Source organism: Moschus berezovskii, chromosome 20, assembly GCF_049115385.1.
Source record: "Moschus berezovskii isolate FMDL1 chromosome 20, NW_MosBer_1.0, whole genome shotgun sequence".
Classification (NCBI taxonomy): Eukaryota; Metazoa; Chordata; class Mammalia; order Artiodactyla; family Moschidae; genus Moschus; species Moschus berezovskii.
The window spans coordinates 41,725,564-41,740,862 of NC_142479.1; the positions used below are offsets into that span (position 1 = coordinate 41,725,564).

Consider the following 15,299-nt stretch of genomic DNA (forward strand, 5'->3'; position numbering starts at 1 on the left):
TAGAAAAGAATAATTCCTGTCAATTTTGAAAAGTACTCTGTATATTCTTCATGAGATGTATTCATAGCATAGAGAGAAGTATAAATTGGGAACCTTTCCCAGGAGGTTAATTATTAGTTGCAATCTGGGTTAAAATTGGAAACAGCTGTATGTTTTTAGATAATGCAAATGACTAAATAAATATATTCATCTTACAAGCACCAAGATTTTCACCCTAAGAGGAAAAAAAAAAGATGTGAGTATAAAATAAAAGAAGGTAAGAAAACCCCCATGTTAATTTGAACTGGACCTATTCATCTGAATCAATTTGAGCATCTGAAAGAATGACCTTATTGAAATACCAACACATTGAATAAGAAATAATCTGTGAGTCCTAAGGTGAGACAGGGTTGGGCGGGGTGGGGCAGCAAGGAAGAAAAGCTCTTCTTCTTTAAAGAAGAATGCTGGTCATATACGTAGACAGAATGAGAAAAAGAGGGATATTATCACCTTGCCACTGCTAATAAAATAAATGATCCAGGCAAGGATCATCAATGATGCTAAAACCACTGGGGGAAAGAGTTTTAGGGAAGAAGACAGCCACTGTTTTCACCAGGAGGGGAAGCAGCACCAGTAATACTGGACGGTCGGCCAGCCTGCAACAAGGAGACGCAGGATGCACTACGCAGCACCCCCTGGGAATGGACCTGCTGGATGTCTCACCTGTGTCTATTCAGGCCTCTGTCCACAACTGCAGAAAGCAGAGACAGAAACGAGTGAGCGACACCATGAAGAAGCAGTCAGTCAAATCCAGAAAGTAGGATTCTGTAAGGACTGGCCTAGATAGTTCAAAGTGAATCAATTTTTTAAAATGTGTTTTAGGGGAAAAGATACAGCAGAGATAGAACCAAATGTAATACATGGGCCTTGGTTAGATCCTGGAAAGGAAAAGAGAACAGAAGGGAGGGGAGGGAGAAATAACAAACCCGAAGAGGGGACAAACTGAGAACATCCGAACATAAACTGGATGCTAGATGGCACGTAAGGAATTACTGCTATTTTGCTTAGGTGTGAAAACGTGATTTCGGCTATGCCGAACAAATGATCTTATTTCTAGATATTTTGTGCTGAAATACTTTAGGGAGATAGAATCTTACACAGGAATTTCAAATGGTTCAGCGCTCCCCCCACAAAAAAAGAAATGTATACTCACAGGTAAAGCAAATATGGCAAAGATGTAACAATACTGGTCCAGTGGTCTGATATTGGATAAGAATCCAATGGTGGTCCAGTGGGTAAGAATCTGCCTGCCAGTCCAGGGGACACGAGTTCAATCCCTGGTCCAGGAAAATTCCACACGCCACAGAGCAACTAAAGCCCATGCTTAGCCACTAAAGTCCACACGCCCTAGAACCTGTGTTCTACAACAACAGAAGCCACCACAAGAAGCCCATGCACTGCAATGAAGAGTAGACTCCCCCTTTGCCACACTAGACAAAGCCGGTGCACAGCAACAAAGATAAATGCGACCAGATAAATAAACTAAATTTTAAAAGTAACAATAGGTTCGCTCTAAGGAAAGGGTAAGTCTGCATTCTGTGAGTTTGAAAACGTTCAAATAAAAAGCGAGGAGAGCTGTTTCCACCATCTTTCCGTGCCACCAGAATGGTGCGCATGAATGTCTTGGCTGATGCTCTCGAGTATCAACAATGCCGAAAAGAGAGACAAACGCCAGGTTCTTTTAGGCCGTGCTCCAGAGTCATCATCAGGTTTCTAACTGTGATGATGAAGCATGGGTACATTGGCGAATTTGAAATAATTGATGATCACAGGGCTGGGAAAATTGTTGTGAACCTCACAGGCAGGCTAAATAAATAAGTGTGGAGTGAACAGCCCCAGATTTGATGTGCAACTCAAAGATCTAGAAAAATGGCAGAATAACCTGCTCCCATCCTGTCAGTTTGGTTTCATTGTACAGACAACCTCAGCTGACATCATGGACCATGAAGAAGCAAGACAAAAATGCACAGGAGGGAAAATCCTTGGATTTTTTTTCTAGGGATGTAAGTGAAAGTGAAGTTACTCAGTCGTGTCTGACTCTTTGCGACCCCATGGACTATAGCCTACCACGTTCCTCCGTCCATGGGATTTTCCAGGCAAGATTACTGGAGTGGGTTGCCATTTCCTTCTCCAGAGGATCTTCCCGACCCAGGGACTCAAACTCAGTCTCCTGCGTAGGTTCATGCTTTACCATCTGAGCCACCAAGGAAGCCTAGGGATGTAATACATACAAATAAAATGCCTCAGAGGTGGAAAAAAAAAATAGTGAGGGGAGAATGTAAAAACCAACAAGAAAAGGTCCCAGCCTTGCCCCTGTCCCGGACCAACGAAATCTCTAGGCTTGAGTACCATCTGTGAGGTTCCCCCATCTAGTGTACCCCGGATTCTAATGGAAACTTGCATGCGAGTACTAACCGTTCAGAGTTCCAGGGGGTAGGGGAAAGAACCTAGAGTGACAGAATTTTGAAGTGAAGAGATGGATCCAAGAGCACACAGATATTCCCCAACAGTGGCTGAAAAGAGCGAGAAGAGGATGCAGAGCCAGCAGGTGTGGGTGTGTCAGGGGAGGGGTGGTTCTGGAGGGCATGAGGAGCCGCTCAAAAGAGCAGTGACTGAAGCTGCAGCCAGGAGCCCAGGGATGCTCAAACACTTCTCATAAAGTAGCTGATCTAAACGAGGTTTCTTAACCCAGACCCCATTAAGTCAGAATCTCTAGGGGCTGGACTTGGGCATGTGGGCATCCTAAGGCTCTCCAGGTCATGCTGAGGAAGGCCCCTGGGTAGGAACTACTGTCAGACCAAGTTCTTCAGCTGCTTCCAACCCTGACGGACCTGATTCCCAAATCTGGGAGGGCTGAGCAGCCCCACCCCTAACTGACCAGCTCTTTCCTTAGGAGGCGAGACCCTTTCCCCAGGGAATCCAGAAGCCTTGGGGGAAGCAGGGGGGAGGGTTGTCCTCCTCCACAGGCCCCAACATTGTGTCTAGACTCTAACACCTGTGGGGGACGGGGAGGGGAGTTGTGGGCGCAGGGCAAAGAACACAGGAGTTTCGGTCTAACATTTTAGCTTCCTGGGCAGGGGGGCAGGTAAGAGTACCAAGTCAGACAGCCTCAGCCTAAGACTTTGGCTCATCCTTCTCCTCACTGGGCCTCAGTCCCCTCATTTGAGAAACGGGTCCCTCTGATTTCCTAGGTCCCCGAGCTTCCCTCCTTTCTCTGATTTTACCATTCTCATTAAAGGGAAGCTTGAACATGTCCCAAAAAGGATGAGGTGGGCTCCGATGTATCACAATATTCATTCTACCTTCATAGTAAAGCAGGTGGGAGGCATGTGGATGCCGGGCGCACCCCACCGGGTAGCCACTCCACAGTGGCAGCCCCTGGCCAGCCCTGTCTCCCTGCGAGACTGCCCTTGTGAAGCAGGTACTGACTTCCTGACTACAGGGGAAGGCAGAGAAGTAATTGCCACTATTTCTTCTTAACAGATTCTGACTTCGTTTGCAAACGTCCATTTCCACCAGAGGAGAAAACTAAATTCTGTCACTTCACAGTAACTCAGTGGATTCCAGAAATGTTCTATTGTTTGGGAAACGGTCCATTCAGGATGCTGCCCTCTTTTCCTTCCTGTATCCCCAAACCTGCCCTCAACATGGTGGGGGGCACCTTAAGTTTCATCCTGGGGGTGGGAGAGGAGCTCTGATCTGCAATCGCTGTTGTCCGGCAGGGGTCACTGCAGAGAAGGGGCCCTGTCCCCGCTTCTCCAGTCCCCGAGGCCTCTCGACTTCAGGTCGGCTGACACACTCTCTGGCTCCCACCCAAAATAGAGGCCCCCATGGATGTGCCCGGGCCTGTGCCAGGCAGCCAGAGCCAAGTAGTAAGCCAGAGAGACCCAAAACAGACAGTGCAACTAAGGGATGAATTCCATACCTTTGACCTTTGTGGGTCGGCTTGTGCTGAAAGAGGAGATGCAGAGAGCTCAGGAAGGAGCCGGGCGAGGCAGGAGGCCTCCCCGCTCTGGCACTTCAGGGACAACTGAGTTTACCCACTTGTCAGCTTCAGCACAAAACTTCAGCCCTCGCCTGTTTTGCACAAGAAACCCAGCTGCAGGGAGCATCCCACGGTTTGTGTCAATCTCAGGGACATGGGAGGGGAAGGGGAACATCACCCTCCTCCACATTACCGCCTCCCCTACCGGGTTCCCCTCACCACCCTCCAGCCTGGGAGCCTGAGCTCCTCCTCTCTTGGTCGTGCTGAGGAGCTTGCTCAGTGAGCTTGCTCAGTGTCTCAGACCCAGACACAAGCCCACCCGGGGCCTTGCCTCCCACCCACCCCACCCAGGAGGGTTAGTAAACATCCTTCCAGGCAGTTTCAAGACATCTCACACATATCCCTCCCCCTCACCAAATAACACTCCCTCCATCCCAGGGCATTCTCACCCACACCCATCTGTCCCTTGTACCTGCCCCAGGTGGGGCTGTAAGGACCACCACCCAGCCCTCTGGCAGCAAAAGTCAGCTTCCCCCTGCCTACACCCTCCTGTCACCCGTTGATCAACTCATCCATTCCCTCACGGGGCCTAAGGCCTCCTTCTCTCACTAGTTTTTCTTCCCAAAGTGTGAAAGCACCATGGGTTTCTCAGCCCTGGGAGGGGCCTGGACTGTGGGCTTGGTGGAAACTGAGAATGACAATGAGTGAAGAGTTAACTTAGAAATGATTTGGGGGACTTCCCTGGTGGTCCAGTGGTTAAGAATCCACCTACCAATTCAGGGGACACAGGTTTGAACTCTGGTCCAGGAAGATCCCACATGCTGCAGGGCCCGTGTGCCACAACCACTGAACCTACTTGCCACAACTACTGAAGCCCGAGCACCCCAGAGTCCGTGCTCTGCAACAAAAGAAGCCACCGCAAGGAGAGGCCCGCAGACCGCAACTAGAGAGTAGCCCCTGCCCTCTGCAACCAGAGAAAGCCCACACGCAGTAATGAAGACCCAGCACAGTCAAAAAAATTATTTTAAAGAAACGATTTGTCCCAACCAGATCTTGTGGGAAAATGCTCCCTTCCCCAAGGTTTTCTTCTGATTGTAAAATTAATATTTATACAAAAATTTAAATTAAGGAAATAGAAGATGAAGGCAAATTATAACCTCCCACTCAGAGCTTAGTCACTAATGTTATATACTGCTTCCAAACATTGTATTCGTATTTGTCTTCTCAAAATAAAAAGGTGCGACTTTTATGTGTTTTTATTAAAGCAACACATGCTCACTGTAAAACCAAAATCCTATCATACAGAAATGTAATTGTAACCACCTTTGCTTTTATTTGACAGACTGTGGACATCCTTCCTTGTCAAGGACTTCAGATTCACATCATCATTTTTTAAAATTATTTATTTGGCTGTGCTGGCTCTTGGGGGCTGTATGTGGGATCTAGTTCCCTGACCAGGGATGGAACCCAGGCCTCCTGCATTGGGAGCACGAGGTCTTAAACCAATGGACCACCAGGGATGTCCCCACATCATTTTCAATGGGGCCACACAATTCCATTATGCAGAGGTATCATAATTTAACAAAGCTCACCTTTGAAAATATCACAGTGAGGAACACCCTTACCTCTTTGAATGTTTATCCGGTTATTTCTTTAGGATAAACTTCCAAAAATAGGATTACTGAATCTAATGCTTTTGGCACATGTAGACATAGTAATCTGAAGGACTATATCCATTTACAGTCCCCCACTCCCACTGTGGAGGGCTCACTTCCGGTCTTCGCCAACTCTGGGTATCATCACTCGTTCGGGCCAGTTTTATAAGTGAACAAAGTGACTCACTGATGCTTTGCTTTCATCATGAGTGAGGCTGAATCCCACTTGCTGCTGCCGGTCATTTGTTGTTCTATGAATAGTCTTCATGTCCTTTGTCCTTTTTCGCTCGAAATGTTAATCGTTTTCTATTTCAAGAACTTTCATATATCAGAGATTTTAGTAACCTCTCATGTATATTGCAAATGTTTTCCCCATTTGTTCCTCAGCTCATGTGAGCCTCACAACAATCCTGGGGGGAGGGGACTGGCAGAGCAGGTGGAATTATCCCCACTTAATTGATGTGGAGACTGTGACTCAGTGAGGGAATACTGGCTGGTGGTGAGAGGCCCTGGGTGGACCATGGTTTCCTTGCTGAGTCTGGTAGCACCAAGCTGTCCTGCTGCTCCAGCAGGGCCCTGACAGCATCTTTTAGTACTATGGGGGCAGTAGGAGGGCTGGGTTGTCCTTCTCCATGTATGAGGTGTAGGGTGAATGTCCACGATGGCATGTGACCAGGAGCCTTTCCTCCCTGGACTTCCCCAGGTAGGAATCCAGAGCTAGATCCTGGCCACATCTCTCTCCAGTCAGATCGAGCCCAAGGAAACAGTGATAAACCCCAGCATCTCCACGTCTTGGCTGGCTGCCATACTTTATATTCCACCAGTTCTATGTGCGGAGAAGGCAATGGCAAGCCACTCCAGGACTCTTGCCTGGAAAATCCCATGGATGGAGGAGCCTGGTGGGCTGCAGTCCGTGGGGTCGCTAAGGGTCGGACACGACTGAGTGACTTCACTTTCATACATTGGAGAAGGAAATGGCAACCCACTCCAGTGTTCTTGCGTGGAGAATCCCAGGGTCGGGGGAGCCTGGTGGGCTGCCGTCTAAGGGGTCACAGAGTCGGACACAACTGGAGTGACTTAGCAGCAGCAGCAGCAGCAGTTCCATGTGAGGGTCCAGTTCTCCTGAGCTGCCTCCTTACTGGGCAACTCTTTTCAGTGTTTTGTCAACCTGAGAGGTAACACCTCCACTGATTTAATCTGCATTATTTGACCACTAGTGCTTTTTGTTGGTTGTTTTTTTTTTTTTTTTTTGTAGGGATGGCTGTTAACTATTGCTTTCCTGAACTCTTTATGTCCTTTGCCCAGCTCTCGTGGGGTGCTCATCTTCTACTTCCTTATGGATTTGGAAACATTCCTTTCGTATTAGTGATAGTGTCTCTGCTGTATGATTTTGATTAAGACTAGCAATGACTTACTCTATGCTTTTTGCCTTTATTGTTATGTTTACAGAAGCTTTCACTGTTTTAGTCTGCCTTTTATTGTTGAAGAAAAACAGAAGTCCATGAAGAAACTCCGGAGACAGGGGCTGGGGTGGGGAGGGCAGGCACTTTAAGAGTGGGCGTAGGTGGGCTCTAAACCCAGGATGCCACAGACTCCAGAGCACTCGTCTCCAGACTCAGGAGCACATGCAACAGGGGGTGTGGGAAGAAAACATCAGCCCTTCTACCTATGTGCACACAAAGGTTTTACAGGAAAACAGAACATACGTAAGGTGTACAAACATACGTTCCATTCATAGGATGATACTAGGGTATCCATCCCCTGGGCTAATAACACCAGTTACTTGCTGTCTTGTCCTTTCAAATTTGTTTTTTTCCGTATACCACCCCTGACAACCACTTGCCAAATATGTCTGTGCAGGAGCACACGTATAATGAAAGTGAAAGTCGCTCAGTCATGTCTGGTTCTTTGCGACCCATGGACTATACAGTCCCTGGAATTCTCCAGGCCAGAATACTGGAGTGGGCAGCCTTTCCCTTCTCCAGGGGATCTTCCCAACCCAGGGATCAAACCCAGGTCTCTCTCATTGCAGGTGGATTCTTTACCAGCTGAGCCATAAGGAAAGCCCAAGAATACTGGAGAGGGTAGCCTATCCCTTCTCCAGCAGATCTTCCCAATCCAGGAATCAAACGGGGTCTCCTGTACTGCAGGCGGATTCTCCACCAACTGAGCAGGGAAGCCCACACGTATAATATGTCATGTATAAATCAGTAAATGTGCATATATTGGAGGAGGCAGGTCAGGCTTTTGACTTTCAGCGACCGCCCCCTCTACCCCGACCCCCAGTCGCTGCCTGCTGGTTTCTTGCTCCACCCACAGGCTTGCTTTGCTGCCTGGTTTGCACCCAGTGCTTCAATTTGCATCTGGCTGGTGGAGGCTGCTCTGGCCTCCTTTCTTCAGCTCCCACTGCTGATTGGCAGGGCCTTCTTCTTCCTCTGTCCATGTTTCAGAACCGGCTCCGGGCTGCAGTGGGGGCAACCCTGTGGTGCAGTGGGCAGCACTGCCCCCCAGGGACCCGCATACATGGGCTGCTGCCCTCCTGCGTGTTCATTTTAAAGGAGGATGTAGCACTGGAATTCCTTTTTTCATTTTGTTAAGTTCATTAAGTTGCAGTAATCATTTTTAATAATCTTCACCAGCACAATATATCACCTTTGTTATACAGTCAAGTTTGATAAACCATGCATCTGTTTCCATACTTTTGTGATTTGACCCATCTGTTGAATGCTGGGTATTAAGTCATCACGGCTTTGTAATGTATTTTAATAATGGTAGACAAGTCCCTGTTCCTTGCTGTTATTTTTACTGTCTTCTCTTATTTGCCTGTATCTTGAACTATTTTTCACATTTACTTTTCTAGATTAATTTCAGAATCTTTTTGTTGAGCTCTTAAAAATGCTGCTGCAAAGTTTTAGTTTACTGAGGAGTGTATCGTGGGTGTACCAAGTTACATACTCCATGCTTGTCCCTGTCAAGGGTGGGAGTTAATTCTTGCTGGGCTCCATAGCCCCAGTCTCTTCTGTAACTCAGAGCCTTTCTGCGTCTGAGCTAACCAGAGCAGATTTAGCCTCTCCCAGCTTCATTTAATCCCATCAACCGTTCTCATTAGCCTGACTGCACGAGGGCAGACTGACGGTCAAACGGTCCTCATCTGGTTTCAATTCAATATTTGAAAATGCTCAAATGGAAACACTACAATTAACCTTACAAAGCCTCACAGGCTAACCAAACAGCATATCTCTGCTTTTTGCTGGAATTACAGCAAGTCAGTGGAGGAACCCCTGGTATCCTAAGGCTGAACAGAAGTTCTGACAGGGAATGATGTATGTCTTTGATTAAACTTTTTAAATGGAGTGATCAGTTGCCAGAAAATGGAATCTGTTTACTTGAGAGATGCTTTCAAATTATGTGTTTCATGGAAGCAAAATTAATTAAAGAGCTTCCTGGTCCGGGTAAGATGAATTACTTCATTATTCCTTATTTTTCTCCGTTGGGGGAAAGTTGGTAGGCTCTGTGGTGTAGGGGTGGAAAGCTGACGTGCTGCAGAGCAGTGGCGCTCTAACAGTTATGCACACAAGAATCACACAGGATCTCGTTAAACTACAGCTTCTGACTGGGGACACCTGTGTGGAGGCTGACTCTGCATTTCTGGTCAGCTCCAGGTGACGCTGCCCGTACAGGACCACGTCTCGGTAGCCAGGTTGTAGACAGACTCGCAGACAGGTTCCCCCAGCCCTTCCTTCTTACACTTCAAGGACAGGTGGGATGGTTTCTACCATGTCTGATACGTGATGACACCATGTCCTCCAAATCACCACAGAGACCTGGGAGCCCAGCAGACGCAGAGCCCAGGCGCCTCGAGACTGGGGGCCTTGCGTACCTACTACAAAGTTGAACTTGGCCTCATACCTCTGAGTCAACCTGAAGGGAGCCTAGATAGGGGCCCCCAGCTGCAGACTGCCCCCACCAGGGGTACTTCACACGGCTCACGTGTAAGGGCAGCGCCCAGGACTCAGCAAGCAGACAGACCACCGGCTCTGCAGCAAGCCTGAGAGTGACCTAGCGCTGCTCACCGCACCTGCAGAGAACCTGCCGGCTCTGGCCTCTGGTTAGTCCTCACTTGGTGTCCCGGGTCCCAGAAAGCCCCCCAGGCCTCTGCGCAAATGCTTCTGTCTCTCAGAGTGGGACCAGTGTTCGCCCCGACCTCTGTCTGCTCTCCTGCAACTCTGAGTGGTGCTGAGGAGCCCTTGTCTGACAGCCCGTGTCCCCTCCCAGCCCCGTTCTTCCGGCCCCAACCCACCTCTGCTTCGTCAGAGCTCTCGGAGGGTCTCCATTCAGCCCCTTCTTACCTGCGACCTGGTGGTGCTGGGAGTTTGAGACCCGGTCCAGGCTGTTGCAGCGAGGGTGAGTGATGACCGATGCCTTCTCTACCTCATGCTGTTCTCTCTCAAGCCTGGCCTTCAGGAGAGCTCTTTGTCCCTTCCACTATTTTTTTTTTTTTTTAGCTATAAACAATCAAATGCATACATCTCAAGTTTATACGTAACACCTCTTGAGCTACACGAGTCACCACCCAGCTCCAGCTCCGAGCATCTCCACTGCTCCTGGAAGGCCTCTGTGCCCTTCAGTCCCTGCCCACCTCCTGCCACAGGTAAGCACAGTTCTGATTCTCATCACAACCACCCATTAGTTTTCCCTGTTCTGAGTGTCTCATCTCGTCCTCGGTTTCTCCTATTCTACAAACCCAAGACAAGTGAGTTGGTCTTTCTGACCTGGTCCTGTAACTGAGAAGGACTCTGTGACCTTCTCAGAACAGATTACCCTTCCCCCGTCCACGTCCCCAGTCCGCCTCCTGTCTGCAGAAGAGCTTCTGCCTCCTCGGCCTTCCCCGAGTTCCAAAGAGTAAAATTAATGAGAAGCGAGAAAATACAGAAAGAAAAATAGTCAAGTAAGACAAAATGAGTTTAGCCAGTAAGAAAGTCAAGGTCCAGTTGCTTCTCAAGGGCTACAGATATTTTGAGCCATTTCCTTTGCTTTGCAGATACTGAAACCCCCACAGGTGGAAGAAGCTGACTGCATGTTGATCACAAGCACACAGACCCCAGAGTAGTTGAAGGTTGGAGTTGACTCCTGATTACCTCACCACCAACCAATCAGAACAAGGTCTTCCAGTGTATCACACACCCCACGACACCTTCTCCCTCGCCATGTCTTTAAAAACCTTTCTCGGAATTTATCAGGGAAGTTTGGGCCTTTAGAGCACGAGCTACCTGGATTCCCTATTCAGTGCTGCGATAAATGCTGCACTTCCCTTCATCACCACGGGGTGCCAGTAGAGCAGCTTTACTGCATGTGCGTATTTCTGCTTTATTGACTATGCCAAAGCCTTTGACTGTGTGGATCACAACAAACTGTGGAAAATTCTTAAAGAGATGGGAATACCAGACCATCTGACCTGCCTCTTGAGAAATCTGTATGCAGGTCAGGAAGCAACAGTTAGAACTGGACATGGAACAACAGACTGGTTCCAAATAGGAAAAGGAGTACGTCAAGGCTGTATATTGTCACCCTGTTTATTTAACTTATATGCAGAGTACATCATGAGAAATGTGGGCTGGATGAAGCACAAGCTGGAATCTAGACTGCGGGGAGAAATATCAATAATCTCAGGTACGCAGATGACACCACCTTTATGAAAGAAAGTGAAGAAGAACTGAAGAGCCTCTTGATGAAAGTGAAGAGAAGAGAGTGAAAAAGTTGACTTAAAGCTCAATATTCAGAAAACTAAGATCATGGCATCTGGTCCCATCACTTCATGGCAAATAGATGGGGAAACAGTGGCGGACTTTATTTTTGGGGGCTCCAAAATCACTGCAGATGGTGACTGCAGCCATGAAATTAAAAGATGCTTACTCCTTGGAAGAAAAGTTATGGCCAACCTAGACAGCATGTTAAAAAGCAGAGACATTACTCTGTCAACAAAGGTCCATCTAGTCAAGGCTATGGTTTTTCCAGTAGTCACGTATGGATGTGAGAGTTTGAGCTGAGCGCCGAAGAATTGATGCTTTTGAACTGTGGTGTCGGAGAAGACTCTTGAGAGTCCCTTGGACTGCAAGGAGATCCAACCAGTCCATTCTAAAGGAAATCAGTCCTGAATATTCATTGGAAGGACTGATGCTGAAGCTGAAACTCCAATACTTTGGCCACCTGATAAGAAGAACTGACTCATTGGAAAAGACCCTGATGCTGGGAAAGACTCAAGGGGGGAGGAAAAGGGGACGACAGAGGATGAGTTGGTTGGATGGCATCCCCGACTCAATGGACATGAGTTTGAGTAAGCTCCAGGAGTTGGTGATGGACCGGGAAGCCTGGTGTGCCACAGTCTATGGGGTTGCAAAGAGTTGGACATGAATGAGCGGCTGAACTGAACTGAGTGGGCCCAAGTTTGATGAGTCTGACCTGAATACCATGGTAGGGGTGCTGCCCAGCTGTTTCATTCTAAACCCTTTGTGTCCTCCCTGACTGGGTGCAAACACAAACCCAGTGTCACACATGTGATGTGGACAGGACACCCCTCCACAATGAGGTGTCGTGGCTCCTAGAAAGCAAAGGACCCAATTATAAACTTGACTTTTCACTGACTGGATATTCAGTGATATTAAGCAAAAACAGATCAACTTTTTTTGGTGTGATAATGAGACTGTGGTTATTTTTCAAAGACCAAGAAAGATGTGCACACATGTGGGACTGGGTAGGAGTGGGTGGAGGTGTAGAAGAAATAAGCTCAGCCGTGTTGAGAATTACAGAAGCTTGGTGACGGGCATATCAAGTTCACTAAACTAGGCCACTCTTTATGTTTAAAATTTCCCACTATAAAAAGAAAACTCAAAGCTTAAGTTTTCTTTCAATTAAACATTCACAAAGATGTTCTCCTGAAATATGACACAGGGTGAGTGACTTTTAACACCCCCTGGGGGGCTGACATTGGCACCCACAGACCCCTACGTGGTCAAAGCAATAGTCATGGTGGGCACCCTGGTGGGTGGATCAGATCAAGCACTGCCCTCAGCCCTTTCAGGGCCCCCTCAACACTCAAAATAGAACAGGGTCCCTGCCATGAACTCTGGGGCCTGACACATGTGGCTCCCGGGTCCTTCTCCAGCACTCCTGTCCTTCAGACTCACCAGCCACTGTCACACTGGGCTCCTGCTCTTGAGGGCCACACACTCACTCCGGGGTCAGGGCCTTCAAGCTGGAAGGTCTCCCCGGATACATGGCTCACTCCCAGTTTGCAAAGAGCCCCCTCCCGAAGGAGTTCTTCCATGACCAATCACAGTCACCCACCTTCATTGCTCTGCAGGCCCTTCTGTCTTCTTTCCAGCACCTCTGACTATCTGACCTGCTCTATGTATTCCTCTGTTGACGGTCTGTCTGCAACACTGAGGATGAACTCCCCCGGCAGGGAGGTGCTCAGTCCCTACCCCACCTCCTCCCGTCTCCACACAGAGGTCAGGCCTGCATTAGGCAGGGAGGTGCTCAGTCCTCTCCCGTCTCCACACTGAGGTCAGGCCGGGACTCAGCAGGGAGGTTCTCAGTCCCCTCCTGTCTCCACACAGAGGACAGGCCTGCATTCGGCAAGGAGGTGCTCAGTCCCCTCCTGTCTCCAGCACAGAGGACAGGCCAGGACTCCGCAGGGAGATGCTCAGTCCCCTTCTGTCTCCAGCACAGAGGACAGGCCTGCACTCGGCAGGAAGGTGCTTGGTCCCCTCCCGTCTCTAGCACAGAGGACAGGCCAGGACTCAGCAGGGAGGTTCTCAGTCCCTTTCTGTCTCCAGCAGAGAGGTCAGGCCAGGACTCAGCAGGGAGGTGCTCAGTCCCCTCCCATCTCCAGCACAGAAGTCAGGCCTGCACTCAGCAGGGAGGTGCTCAGTCCCCTTCTGTCTCCAGCACAGAGGTCAGGCCTGCACTCAGCAGGGAGGTGCTCAGTCCCCTTCTGTCTCCAGCACAGAGGTCAGGCCTGCACTCAGCAGGGAGGTGCTCAGTCCCCTTCTGTCTCCAGCACAGAGGTCAGGCCTGCACTCAGCAGGGAGGTGCTCAGTCCCCTTCTGTCTCCAGCAGAGGTCAGGCCTGCACTCAGCAGGGAGGTGCTCAGTCCCCTTCTGTCTCCAGCACAGAGGTCAGGCCTGCACTCAGCAGGGAGGTGCTCAGTCCCCTTCTGTCTCCAGCACAGAGGTCAGGCCTGCACTCAACAGGGAGGTGCTCAGTCCCCTCCCGTCTCCAGCACAGAGGACAGGCCTGCACTCAACAGGGAGGTGCTCAGTCCCTCCCGTCTCCAGCACAGAGGACAGGCTAGGACTCAGCAGGGAGGTGCTCATTCCCCTCCCGTCTCCAGCACAGAGGACAGGCCAGGACTCAGCAGGGAGGTGCTCAGTCCCCTCCCATCTCCAGCACAGAGGACACGCCTGCACTCAGCAGGGAGGTGCTCAGTCCCCTGTCTCCAGCACAGTCAGGCCTGCACTCGGCAGATCGGGAACAGATGCACGATCAACACCAAAGAGACAGACACGCAGGCTGCTGTGCACAGCTCCTCCAGAAGGGTGTCCTGGAGCCAGACATGCAGAAATGCTCACTCATGACCTGTTGATGGACCCTCAAAGGCAAGAAAGTACCACCTTGTGAACCGAGTGTAAGCAGAAATGGCACAGAATCAAACCAACTTTGCCTGCAATGGGAGGAACCAGGCCTCAGGACAATCTGAGCAGTGAGACACAGCGACGGGTTCCTGAGGTCAAAGTGGGAGTGACACACCACTGTTAAAACCAGAAACACTTGACAGAAAGTCATGGTCTGATAGAGCAGCTACCTGTGGTCAAAGCCCTCGCAAAGCCAGGAGTGCTCCAACCACCCGCTGTCCTGAGTATCACATTCTAGAACTTGGAGAACTGCCTCCTCCCTAGCAGACTCAGAGCTGCTGCAAGTCCCACAGCTTCATGAGGCCCCAGCACCCACCCACTCCTGAAGCAGAACCTGCTCTGACCACGACCACGTGCTCATGCCCTGCTGTTCCTGTCAGGACCAAATGCCTCAGAGGTCCTGGCTTCAACTTGACGGCTTTTTCCACAACTCTTCTAAATCTGGACACCATTTAAGAAAGCAGGTGTGAACAGTTCAGTGAGGCGAGGTAACCAAACGGCTTCAGGCTCAGCTATGTGTATCAGGGTGGGGAAACAGCAAGAGGTGGCAGTTCCAGGTATTAGGGTACAGGCAGGCTCGAGCTGGGCAGGGGTGGAGGGAGGGTAGCACACATACGCAAACCCACTGTCGACACCACCTGTTAACAAGACCCAAACCTCCACCCTCACCAGGACCAAAACAACACGAACCCTCACTCCGAGCACAAGCTGGTGTTTGACAGTGCTTCTCTTACCCTCACACCGACCCTGCCCCTCCAGTGCTCTTAAGTTCCCAGGTTACAGCTAAGAAAAGTGAGGCCTCGAGTTACCTTAGCATCATCAGGATTGAGACCAGACTGGTCTCAGCACACGAGAAGCCGTATAAGGTGGAGAGCCAGGCTGTGTGCACGCAGTGCACAGCAACAGCACCTGCATGGGGGAAGCCAG

General features: G+C 49.6%; 1 pseudogene; it reads left to right on the forward strand.

Annotated features, from left to right (window-relative positions):
- Nucleotides 1-1,644: 1,644 nt before the first annotated feature.
- On the forward strand, nt 1,645-2,038 carry LOC148774698 (small ribosomal subunit protein uS8 pseudogene; annotated as a pseudogene).
- Nucleotides 2,039-15,299: the final 13,261 nt, after the last annotated feature.